A 13,805-nucleotide genomic window follows, 5' to 3' on the forward strand; every position below is an offset into this window, starting at 1 on the left:
CAGGATCTCAAATGGCCAAGTCAATTTTGAATCCAATCATCCCAGTTTCTATGGATCCCATGAGCTTTAATCATCTGGATCAGCCCACCACGAGGGACCTTGTCGAAAGCTTTAGTAAAGTCCATGTGTACAACATTCACTGGCCTATCTTTATCAATCATCTAAATCAGGGGCCTCCAAACTTTTCAGCACGAGGGCCACATTATATATTTGGCACATTTTTGCGGGCCATAGGAAAAAATAAAGAAATGTCAGTTTTATAAATATAATGAGGTTTATATGGCAACAAATAAATAATATTCAATTTTTTTTAAAGAAATATTGGAATATATATACTGTAGGTATACAATTGTTTATAAACAAAACAGTGACCACCAGTGGGCATGCAGACAGTATAGAAATATCATATATAATGGCGGTGACCACATGTGTGTCACAGTTGCAGTCGGCACTCCGCTAAGAAATCATTAAAATTTAAAATTATTATTAAGTCGGCAGCTGCATACAAACTATATAGCCTACCTATCGTGTAAGTTCGGAAACTGCCGAGATCGGCCCTAAAGACCGGAGAAACAAGGAGGTAGGAGTCACTGGTGACGACGGACACGGTGAACGGGCAAGTAGGAAAGGAGTAATGCTTCCAGCGCCTACAAGGTCGGCTGCAGAAGGTGTTTCCCCCAGGACACACAGGTGGTCGGTCGGCCGAGGAGAGGGACGTCGATCGACAGGCCAAGCCAGTCGAGGGCGAGGGAGGAGGCCCTGCAGCAGCCTGGGGCTCGCCTGGATCGGGAGCCGCTCCAGCACATCCAGCGCGCGGACCCGACTTTGGACTTTTGTAAACGGCGCCAAAATATGGTGGTGACTCGTACACGTGTGATCTGCGCTAAAATAATTCCACTGTGCAGTGCACACGTGACAATGAACCACCATTCATATAGGCCGCTAAAAAGAAAAAAAATTCCACGCTACCAAAGAACCCGCAGCACGGAATGTGCTGGCTGCAGGCCGGATAAAATCTTGTGGCGGGCCGGATGTGGCCCGCGGGCCACAGTTTGGAGACTGCTGGTCTAAATCACCTCCTCAAAAAACTCTATCAGGTATGTTCAGCTCAGAATGGTGTGGGGGTAGGGGGGCAACTCCCAGGTGGCGGTGTTCCAGGCTTTGTTGCCTTTGTCTTGATAGCTGGTAGAGATGTAAGAAAATAACTGCAGATGCTGGTACAAATCGAAGGTATTTATGCTGGTACAAATCGAAGGTATTTAGATTTGAGTCTGAAGAAGGGTCTCAACCCGAAACGTCACCCATTCCTTCTCTCCTGAGATGCTGCCTGACCTGCTGCGTTACATCAGCATCTTGTGAATAAATAGCTGGTAGAGATCGTGCGTTTGGAAGATACTGGCTGAGGAGTCTTGGGGAGATCTGTACTGCAGCCTATAGATGATACAAGCTGCTCTTACTATGCATCCCTGGAGGAGTGAGTGGATGATTGTGGATTTGGTGCTTATCACGTGGGCTGCTATATCTTGCATGTTGAGTTCCTTCGGTTTTAGTGAAGCTGCTCTCATCCAGGCAAGTGAACTGTATATCTCCACACCCTCTGACTTGAGCCTTGTTGTGGGTGGACCGTTTTTGTCAGTTAGGAGGTGAATTATTCGTTGCAGTAGTCCTGTCCTGCATTTCAGAGTTACCTCAGTTCAGGTTCTAGTCAATGATAACCTCCAGGACATTGATAATGGGGGATTAAATTATATTAATGCCATTGAATGTTAAAAAAGGAGAACTCGGCGTGGGAGGACCGTCATGGGGGGGGGGGGGGAGAACAAAGGAGGACCTGGCACGGGATACTTTATAACTTTGTATGTGCCCTTTATGTGGTGACTTTTTGCATACATTGGGTGTGCAAAACAAAGACTTTCACTGTGATTTGTCACACGTGACAATAAAGTATTCATTCATTCAAGTGATGATTGCTGGATTTTCTCATAATAGAGATTATTTTTAGATTATTTTTTTAGATTTAGAGGTACAGTGCGGAAACAGGCCCTTCGGCCCACCGAGTCCGCGCCGCCCAGCGATCCCCGCACATTAACACTATCCTACACACACTAGGGACAATTTTTACATTTACCCAGTCAATTAGCCTACATACCTGTACGTCTTTGGAGTGTGGGAGGAAACCGAAGATCTCGGAGAAAACCCACGCAGGTCATGGGGAGAACGTACAAACTCCGTACAGATGGCGCCCATAGTCAGGATCGAACCCGAGTCTCCGGCGCTGCATTTGCTGTAAGACAGCAACTCTACCGCTGCGCCACCGTGCCGCTCATTAGATGGTGCAATGTTGCTTACCACCTATCAGCTAGGCATGGATATTCATAAATTCATAATTGATAGGAGCAGAATTAGGCTATTCAGCCCATCAAACCTACTCTGCCATTCAATCATGGCTGATCTATCTTTCCTTCTTAACCCCCTTCTCCTGCCTTCCCCCAATAACCCCTGACACCCATACTAATCAAGAATCTATCTATCTCTGCCTTAAAGATATCCATTGCCTTGGCCTCCACAGCCTTCTGTGGCATTGTCAAGGTTTGCTACATTTCTGAATCAGTTAATTGACATGTCACTTAAAATATATTCCCAAATACCCAAAGGAAAAGATGAAAGCAAAATGATGGATATGTTCTCTTACATTATTAGGATAACTGCTGGGCTTTCTTATGCATGTAGGTTTTACACATCAACGTTTTGCACAATTGGTAGGGTCTAGGTTTCACTTGTTTTAGACATGAGGCTCATGGGACCATGTCAGTGACATGGGAGGGAATTCCTTCCACAGCAGCTTCTTAATCAAATGTCATCAGGGTTTGCCAATAACAGAGGCATCAAGATTGCAGCGCGTACAGTTCTCAAGTGTCTCATTCAAGATTCAAGATTCAAGATAGCTTTATTTGTCATCCAATATTGGACGAAATTCAGTCACCCACAGTCCAACAATAAAAGCATTAAATAGGCATTAAAATTACACAACCCCAAAACCCCCAAAAACACAGTCCAACAAAAAAAGCATTAAATAGGCATTAAAATTACACAACCCCAAAAACACACAAAAAAATAAACATCCATCAAAGAAACATCCATCACAGTGAGTCTCCTCCAGTCCTCTCCTCACTGTGATGGAAGGCCACAATGTCTTTCCCTTCTCCTGCTGTCCTCGCCCGCAGTCAGGTTGTTGTGGTTGCAGGCCGCGCCGGACGGTCCGCAGCGGGCCAAGCCCAAGGCGAGTCGCAGCCGCTCCCGCAGCCTCCGAAGACGGCCGGCTCCGCCGATGATAAGTCCGATCCGGGGCGGGCGAACACGCTGCTGCTGCCGCTGTTGCTGCACGTCGGGGCGGTCGTGGCTCCCGACATTGAAGCCCCCGCCCAGCAGAGAAATATCCCGCGGCATATTTTAGGCCGCGCCGGATGGTGAAATGTCCGCGACCCAAGCCCCGCGACCCCGGGGCGGGTGAACACGCTGCCGCTGCCGGAGCTCCTGATGTCGGCATCCACGCGGCCCGAGCCTAAGGCGAGTCGCAGCCGCTCCCGCAGCCTCCGAAGACGGCCGGCTCCACTGATGGTAAGTCCGATCCGCGGGCTCTGCGAACCAGAGCCCTGGAGGCCGCCAGCTCCAGGAGTTGGGCCGATGGTAGGCCGCAGCAGGAACGGAGACAAGGCCCAGAAAACAAAGGTCGGGTCTCCGTTCGGAAGGGACACCTATTTACAATGTTACAGTTCCCCCCCTCCCCCCCACATACACACATAGTACACAAACACAAAAACACCACATCACAACTACAATTAAGACAAAAAAACAACAAAAACACAAAGACAAATGGACCGCAGGTAAGCCGCAGCTGCTATGGCAGCGCCGCCATTTTGGACCCCAGCTTCCTCATACCTGGGGAAGCTGACATTTATCAAATTGACAGATGTTAGCCACCGGAATCTTTGTTAGGTTTGGACATATTAATTCCAATCTCCAAAGATCATATCATATCATATATACAGCCGGAAACAGGCCTTTTCGGCCCTCCAAGTCCGTGCCGCCCAGCGATCCCCATACATTAACACTATCCTACACCCACTAGGGACAATTTTTCACATTTACCCAGCCAATTAACCTACATACCTGTACGTCTTTGGAGTGTGGGAGGAAACCGAAGATCTCGGAGAAAACCCACGCAGGTCACGGGGAGAACGTACAAACTCCTTACAGTACAGCACCCGTAGTCAGGATCGAACCTGAGTCTCCGGCGCTGCATTCGCTGTAAAGCAGCAACTCTACCGCTGCGCTACCGTGCTGCCCTGTTCACTCACACTGAGCTTTCCTGTCAATCATCCCTGTCCCGCCTACAATTAGTCCAAAACGCCGCAGCGAGATTCCTGACGGGTACCCGTAAAAGGGAGCACATCACCCCGATCCTGGCCTCTCTCCACTGGCTCCCAGTAAGGTACAGAATCAATTTCAAGCTCCTCCTAATCCCATATAAAGCCCTAAACAGGCTTGCCCCCCCTTATATCAAAAATCTTCTATCCCACCACTCTATCTCCAGGTCCCTCAGGTCGGCCGATATGGGGCTACTCACTATCCCGCGGTCTAGGCTTAAGCTCAGGGGTGACCGCGCTTTTGCGGTTGCAGCTCCAAGACTGTGGAACAGCATCCCTCTCCCCATCAGAACTGCCCCCTCCATCAACTCCTTTAAGTCCAGGCTCAAAACCTATTGCTACTCCCTAGCGTTTGAGGCCCTCTGAGGGGGCGCTGTGAACTGTTTATTTATTGTGCTGTTATGTTTATGTTCCATTTAGTTGTTCGTTTATTAGTACCTGAACTGATGTACAGCACTTTGGTCAACGTGGGTTGTTTTTAAATGTGCTATACAAATAAAATTGACTTGACTTGACTTGACTTTGCCATTATCCTGTTTATCTTGCCATGTTTGCTGGCATCAGACCCTGCTGCAAGATGGACTGGATTTCTTCCTGGACCAAAGCAAGACTTTGACAGGGTCAACCCTCTTTTAGTCCAACCACAGGGTAGAGAAATCGGATCATTGCTTTAACCAGCCCATGTGCATGAGATTAAAGTTTATCAATAGGCAATGATACCACTGAGAAACCTGGTAAATTCACAAGTTATAGGAGTGGAATTAGGCCATTCGGCCCATCGAGTCCACTCCGCCAATCATGGCTGATCTCTGCCGCCTAATCCCATTTTCCTGCCTTCTCCCCATAACCCTTGACAACAGTTCTAATAAAGAATTTGGTTATCTCTGCCTTAAAAATATCCACTGACCTGGCCTCCACAGCCCTCTGTGGCAATGAGTTCCACAGATTAACTACCCTCTGCCTGAAGAAGTTCCTCCTCACCTCCTTTCTAAAAGAAGCATCCAGAAAGGCTCTTAACAAGCAGCAACCTATCAAACCAAGCTGTTTGCAACACACTACTTACTACATGCTGGTTGGTAAGACAGAGATTTTGTGAAAATGTATAGCGCGCATGTTCCTGCCTCCACTGTGCCTCAGAGACTGGCCTCCATGATAAACAATATCCCAATACGCATTAAAACGGCTGTTCGTGCGTCATCCCTTGTTCATTTTATACAATTTATCACTAGCATCTCATATATATCTGCTGACTCCTGGAACAGTTGAGTGATTACTGTAAACTACAAGAGGATATTAGATTAACAGGAACCGGGAGACTGGAGTGAAAGGTTTTGTACAGAGAACATGCAATTAAGTTGCTCCTCTGAGACTGAAAATGTTGAAAAAACCCAGCTGCGTATTGATCAGATTGTACATGAAAATATCTTCTTTTTTTTTTAGTGGCAGTAATGAAGTGATTGAGCACACAAGTTTACCTGTGTTTAAAATAATAAGAGGATCTAATATGAACATCATAGGGAATCAAACAGCGAAATGGGAACTTCATGAAAATTAGGGATAAATCAGAAATAACAGCTGCTGACAACAATGGTGAACATGAAACTCCCGCATGGTAAGATAACTCAATCTGGTTTAACATAGTACGTTATGGAAAGAAGCTTCCTTTCTCACCCAACGTGACCTGCAAGTGTCTTCTGACTGACCAAAGAGGTTAAATGTTTAATGCCCTCCGATGTAGGCCAGCGGAAGGTCAATCAGATGGACACTAAATATTAGCCTTGCCAGAGATGTATATATCCTGTGAATAAATAAATAAAATATAGGCAGTGCTTCAATTAGATATGATTTCTGTTCCTGAGAACGGTTCACAAGCCGATTTTATTCCATAGGTCAGAAGTATCTGTTTTTTGTAGTTACTTATATCGTACCATTTCCTATTATTCTTCAATACCATTGAATATTCACCATAACACTAGTCATAATTAAACTATTTGAATATATAAAATGCCCAGTTGTAAGTGAAAAGCATGAATCATTTTGTTATTATTTGTATTTTTGTGAGAAATTCTTTACGATAATACAGGAGATTTTTCACAAAGTCAAATTTCTGTCAGTCAGATCAGGTCTTCTGCAATTATATCATCAAACCTAGCCAAGCAGGTTAGACAGTATCTCTGGAGAAAAGCAATACGTGACGTTTCTGCTGGAGGCCCTTTTTCAGACTGAGGGTCTTGACCAAAAACGTCACCCATTTCGTTTTCTCCAGAGATGCTGTCTGACCTGCTGAGTTACTCCAGCTTTTTGTGTCCATCTTCGGTTTAAACCACCATCTGTTATTCCTTCCTGCACAATAAACGAACCAATCAAGAGTGAAATTATGATAAAGAGAATAATGGAAACAAAGATCTCCACTCTTGGAGTGATGTTGATGCTGGGATCATTTTTGTTTTTAATTACTCAATTCAGCAGCGTTTTTTTTAGCCAAGTTTAGTAAGAGATAAGAAATTCGAGCAAGTCATCCATTCCATTGCATGGTCGAATGGCACATTCTGTATCCCTGGAAGTGAATTTAATAAAGCACAGTCACTGACAACAAACACCAGCTGTGTTGTTTTTTTCAACAATATTTACAGTGCAGTTCACAAATCTGTGTAATTACTCACAAATCTGTATCCGAGCGTAGTTCCATACTCAACTCTTGGGGTATATTTTGCATGCGTGCAAGATTTTGACCCGAAACGTCACCCATTCCTTCTCGCCAGAGATGCTGCCTGTCCTGCTGAGTTACTCCAGCATTTTGTGTCTATTTTACATTTTAAACATTTAGCTCATTGACCTCGTCTTCACTCACTTTCCCTCAGGTCACTGAGACCCACGGTTATAAACTGAGCCATTCAGAAGATAGCCCCTGTTGATGTTTTACTGGATGAATAGGGAGTGTTGAACAGTTAGAGCTGTATCTTTAGATCTAATAAGTGAAACCTTGCTCACAGATCCTATGCCATCTCCCATATTGTATCCAATATGTTCTCAACAACCAATTTCATAGATTATCTGGTCGTCATTTAAATGCCACTTGTGAGACTTTGCTGTGTTGAAGTGGGTGCAATGTTTCCTGATTTGCTCCAGAGATTATAATTCAAAAGTATGTAATTGGCTGCCAAGAGCATTGAGATCTGAGGCTGTGAAAGGCACTTTGACATCGTTTTTTCCTTTCTAAGTATTAACATGTTTATTGAATTTTATATACTACTCATTATATCTGCCATCCTAAATCAGTATATACTATCAAAAAAAGGTAAGTAATTAAGCTTTACATGACAAAGAATATATGTCTGCTCCAAGCTTATATTCGCAGCACATGGATTATATTCACTGCCAGTCTAAGACAGATTGTGCCTTTCTTCACACCCCGTGATGCCATTATGACTTGACTTCTCTCCTTCATTGCGATCTCTACTTTTTTTTACTTCCCCTCACACCCTGGTTGCTTGTCTGGTGCCAGCTCCATTCAAGGGAACTGCATGTTTACCCAAGAAAATCTAAATGTGAAGTCAGTTTAATTGGCCTTTAGCAAGAGGATTTGCACACTGAATCTAAACCTCACACCAGGTTAAGTAGCAGGAACAAAAAACGGAAATAACAAACAATATGTTCCCACAAAATATTCCAGGTATGGAGTGTTGAGCTCGCACATGCAGGAAATATAATGACTGGAAGAATTTCTTTCCTTGCAGAATGTGAAGGAAGATTTTTCAGAAATGGTACTAAAAACATCCAAAGCTTACTTTTTGATGGCCCATATCATTGTCACAAATGACACATTAATCAAATATTTTTACTGCCAGCAGACCTAAGCCAAGACAATTATTTTTTCTACTTTTTCTGTGCATCTGTGAGAAATGACAATTTAAAATGAGCGTTATTGATGTATCATGAAGCACTACTAATGAATTTCCCCATAGTGTAACAAACCTACTTGAACTATATATTGCTGTTGCAGTGTTCAAAAATTGCTATTTGCAAGATGTTTACATCTCCATCATTCTGCAGATTAAATTACTGATATATTTTAATTGACAAAAACCCAAGTTGTGTTCTACAAGTATAATACAGTAAATACATTTTGAATGAAAACAAAGCATCACAGATGACAAATTAGTACATTAATAGTTAATGTTCCAAACTAGCATTTTCAGGCAGCATCTTGATAATTGATGTAAAAAGTGATAGGAGGAATCATTTAACCAAATAATCACAGTAAAATATTTTAAATAGACCAGTGGTTAATTTAATAGGAATGGAATTTTGTTGCTCTTAAGGTGTAATCACAAGTACGGCAATGTGGCGCAGCGGTAGAATTGTTGCCTTACAGCGGCAGTAGACCCAGATTCGATCTGGGTGCTGTCTGTACAGAGTTTGTACATTCTCCCCGTGACCTGCGTGGGTTTTCTCCGAGATCTTTGGTTACCTCCCCCATTCCGAAGGCGTATTGGTTTGTAGGTTAATTGGCTTGGTATAATTGTAAATTGTCCCTAGTGTGCGTAGAGTGTTAATGTGCGGGGATCGCTGGTTGGCGCGGACTTGGTGGGCCGAAGGGCCTGTTTTCGCAATGTATCTCTAAATTAAACAAAACCACAAAATTGGAAGAGCAGGAAATTATCTACGAGCAATAATGTGATCTTATTTTATCAGAGGAAGGAATGCGATCGTGGCAGAATAATATCCAATGTGACTTTCTCTCCATTTATACAACTGACCCATTTCAAATTAAGCCATACTTTTGCTTTTCAGTTTCTGCACAGTTTCTTGCTGCATTGGCAGCACTTATTATCAACAATAGCTTTCCAGTGCCAAAATAGGTAGTGTACCAGTGATGAACATGGTGCAAGGCTTTCCACCATTAAAAAAATATATAAGACTGTGTCACTACCTCTTTAGTCATGAGGGGACCCAAGTCAATTTATCAAGGATTTGCAAATGCTACTGATGTTTTAAAAAGGTTCAATTCTTTTAGAAATAAAAACTCATATTTGACATTTCCAATATTTGGCATTTCTAATAGTGCGACAGTTTTGGGCTTTATATTAAAGATCAGTTTAGATTACACAACATCCATGGGAAATATGGATAAGTAGCATCTTGGGTCAGGACCTTTCTTCACTTTGATTGTGTGTAGTGGGGTAGGGGGAAGAAAGGTGTAAGAGGGGAGGGGCAGGACAAGGCTTGGCAGGTAATAGGTGAACATAGGCTAGTGTTCCTTTAGATAGGCAGATGGTTGGACAAGTGCCAGGGAAGAAAAAAACAGAAGGTGTCAGACAAAGGAATTGAAGAGTTGCCAATTGTGAAGTCAGAGAAAGGAATGTAGGTGTGGGGGAAGGGGAGGGGAGAAATAGGTGCAAGTTCAGGTGGGCTAAAGGGGAGGGGAAGAAAGGGGGGTGTGGGGGATAGGGGAAGGGGGCTATTCCACATGGTTAGCCTACAACCCAATGGTAGGAACATTGAATTCTCCAATTTTAGGCAATCTCCAACAACCCACTCCTTCCCTTTCGGCCCCTTTGCACCAATTTCACCCCTTCCCCTCACCTACACTCCTTCTGCTGGTTTCACAATTTGCAACTCTTCCATCCTTGTGTCTCACATCTTCAGCATTTATGTTTCTTGTTTTCATGGCCTTTGTCGAACCATCAACCACCAACCTGTTAACCTCCCCACCCCCTTGCCTGTGTTCACCTATTGCATGCCATGCTTTGTCCGATGCCTCATCTCTTCCGTCATTCTTTTCTCTCCCCTACAATTAGACCGAAGGGTCACTTGAAAAGTCACCTGGCCATGTTTTCCAGAGATGTTGCCTGATCCGCTGAGTTACTCCAGCACTATTTCTTTAAAAAAAAAAAAATGTTATTAACCAGCATCTGCAATTCCGTGTTTCCACTTTAGATCACCCTTTGAGGCAGAATTAAAATATTGAATGATAATGGTATTAAATAATATTATTTTCAAAAACATACCAGCATATTTTCTTTAATGGAGTCTAAACATTTGTAGTGGTACTGATGAAATTGGGATGATTGCACTGAAACCGGTTCTATTTCAGGAGGTCGATGTCAATGGTTGTTTTTCATGCGTATTGTTGGTTTTCCCATTAATATAGTTTACAATGGCTGACTAAAGAAGAATACAATGCTTTTTAACTGCATAGTTATCCAAGATGAATAATCATAACATTTTTTGATTGAAACTTTATTACGGAAATAAGAAAATCAAAATTGTCAGCACTTTTAAAACCGGTTTGTAAACATTTAAAAAAAAATATAGAGTACATCTTTGCACTGAAGTACATAATCTCCATTATTTTTTATCAACTGTGTTCATTGACATGGCTTGATTGTTAATGGTGAAGTCAAAATGTGTCGGAAGGAACTGCAGATGCTAGTTTACACCAAAGATAGACATAAAATGCTGGAGTAACTCAACAGGTCATGCAGCATCTTTGGAGAGAACAATAGACAATAGGTGCAGGAGGAGGCTATTCAGCCCTTCGAGCCAGCACCGCCATTCAATGTGATCATGGCTGATCATTCTCAATCAGTACCCCGTTCCTGCCTTCTCCCCATACCCCCTGAGGTGACATCACCAATCCAGGCTGTTTGCCCAAAACATCACCTATTCCTTTTCTCCAGAGATGCTGCCTGACTCCGTCAGAAGGCTGAGAAATGGAAAGGACTCGACTGCAGGCTCACCGAGAAGTACAGAAGAAAACCCAAGACAAACCGGTTCAGCATGTCCCGGAGCACATCATTGACCAGAGCCTGGAAGACAGCCGGGCGGTCAGGCCGAATGGCATTACGAGGTACTCGTACTGGGGACATGCTGCAGGCAGTTGAAGACAGAGGAGATGTGTGGCAAGGGGTAATGGTTTTTGACAGTGATATCATTCAGGCCTAGATCGTCAATGCTAGGGCGAAGGTCGCCATTCTTTTTACTCACAAAGAAAAATCCCGCCCCAGCGGGAAAGGATGATGGACGAATTAAACCAGCTGCCAGAGACTCCGAAATGTATCTCTCCATGGCATTGGTCTCAGGAGCAGAGAGTGAGTGCAGACGACTGTGGGGTGGATAAGTGCCAGGTAATAAGTCAATGGCACAAACATAAGGGTGGTAAGGAGGTAAAGAGGTGGTGAGGAACTTGCAGAAGACCTCTTTCAGGTCATGATACTCGGATGGTAATTTGGACAGGTCAGGATTGTCACGAGGAGCAACAGACACAGAGGTGAGGGGAAGACAAGCAGAGCGAAGCCAATTAATGAGACAATCCTCCCCCCAAGTGTAGACCCTGCCAGTGGACCAGTCTATGGTGGGGTTGTGGGTAGTCAGCCAAGGCCGACCCAGAACGACAGGGACACGACGTGGAATTAACAGGAGCATCGGAATTCTCTCCCGGTGGTTTCCATTAACACAAAGTTCGAGAGGGAGAGTAGAGAGTGAAGCCATCCCAATGATTCTTCCGTCAAGTGGACTGGCTTGGCAGGTCTCTTCTACTTTGGTAACAGTGGGAATCAGAAATTTCCAAGCAACAGTGATATCGAAGAAGCAATCATCTGCCCCGAGTCAATCAGAGCATTAAGTTTCAATAGCCTGTCTGCAAAGCGTACCGTAATCAGAGTGAGTCTGGCGGAAATAGGAGGACAATAAACTTTGCTCACCCATAATCCCTCTCTTGTTGGGGAGCATTGGCTTTTACCGGGCAAGCAGCGCTGAAGTGTCCGGAACCTCCACAGTAAATATAACACCTCTCCCGTATGCGTCTCTGGCGCTCGGCCTCGCTCAGTGTGGTGCAGCCAATCTGCATCGGCTCCCCCTCCACTGGATCAGGATGCCTGGGGCTTCTTCTTCCCGAGGGAAGTGAGACAATTGGCTCACTATGGCGAGAGGGCTGTGCTGGGTAAGGACACTGTTTGAGAGCTGCTGATAGCTTGTCTCGCCTTCGCTCTCGGAGCCAGTTATGTATCCGGATGGTTAAATCAATCAGTGCGTCCAGATCCGAGGGAATGTCCCGAGAGGCCAACTCATCCTTAGGGTTCTCATTGAGGCCATGGATGAAGATACTGAGCAGAGCAGTATCACACCAAATGCTCTCTAAAGCAGTGGTTTGAAAATCAGCAACATAGTGTACCCCCTGCCGGAGATACAGCATCCTCTGGGCTGCCTCTCTTCCCACCAAAGGGTGGTCTAAAATCTTTCTCAGCTCTGCCAAAAAACGGGCAAAGTCCTGGCAGAAGTCTAGCTGCCTCTCCTCGGCTGCTGTACCCCAGGCTGAGACACGGCCTGACAGCAGGGAGACGGCATAAGTGGGATGGTTGTAGCTCAAAAACCAAAGAGCACTGGGATGGGAATGACCTGCAGGTAGAGCAGATCGGCATGGTACCTCTCTGGGGTGGGAAGAACTGGTTCCAGAATGGGCTGGATACAGTTGGAGGCGGAGAGACATCAGCGGAGACGGGAGGAATTGGCAGTAGTACGAGGTCTATTCGAACCCCATGGGTGCCGAGGGTGGAGCCTTGGTGTTGAACAACCTTGCAGAGATGAGCCAATATCCCCTCAGTCCTGGAACTGGGAGCATCCAAAGTCTGGTCGAGCTGACCAGGATTGACTGCTGAGTCCATGCTGGCCGATTAATCTGTCAGAAGAATCCAAAATGGGAAGGACTCGAATGCAGAGTCATCAAGAGGTACTGAAGAAAACCCAAAGTCCAAACGCAAATGGAACCAAAAGATATAGACCTGGAACCGACAGAACTCAGAACTGCTATCAAACCGACAGAATGCAGAACTGATTAGTCAGCACCCAAGTGGTGATGATCTCAGGTATTTATACCAGGTGATAGATTAGGGGGGCAGATTAAATGCAGGTGTAACTCCTAATAGCTCAGGGGAGGAGTGTGGAAAGAGTCTCAAGTGTCTGGAGGTGGAGCAAGTGTGACCGACCCCCTGAGTTACTCCAGCATTTTGTATCTATCTTCAATGCCAAAGTCAATATGTTTAGTAAATCCAAATTCTTGAACATGTATGTTGCAAAAGTCAAGAAATATCACAAATTGCCATGAATATCTTGACAAAATAAAGAACAATTTAATCAACTATTTAAAAAAATATCCATTCAAAAGAAAATGCCTGTGGCTCAGAACATGCATCAAAGGTTATCATATGCAAATCTCCAACTGTTCAACTACAGAGACTGTGGGAAAATTCAGAATAAAGACTGGTATACCCTTTATCAAAAGTTTGTTTTAAATATCCATCTGGTAATCTTTCTTGACCAACCTCACATTGTTTTAACCAAAGTCAAGTTTTTAAAAAAGTTTGGATAAATATACTT

The sequence above is a fragment of the Rhinoraja longicauda genome, chromosome 7 (assembly GCF_053455715.1).
Source record: "Rhinoraja longicauda isolate Sanriku21f chromosome 7, sRhiLon1.1, whole genome shotgun sequence".
NCBI lineage: Eukaryota > Metazoa > Chordata > Chondrichthyes > Rajiformes > Arhynchobatidae > Rhinoraja > Rhinoraja longicauda.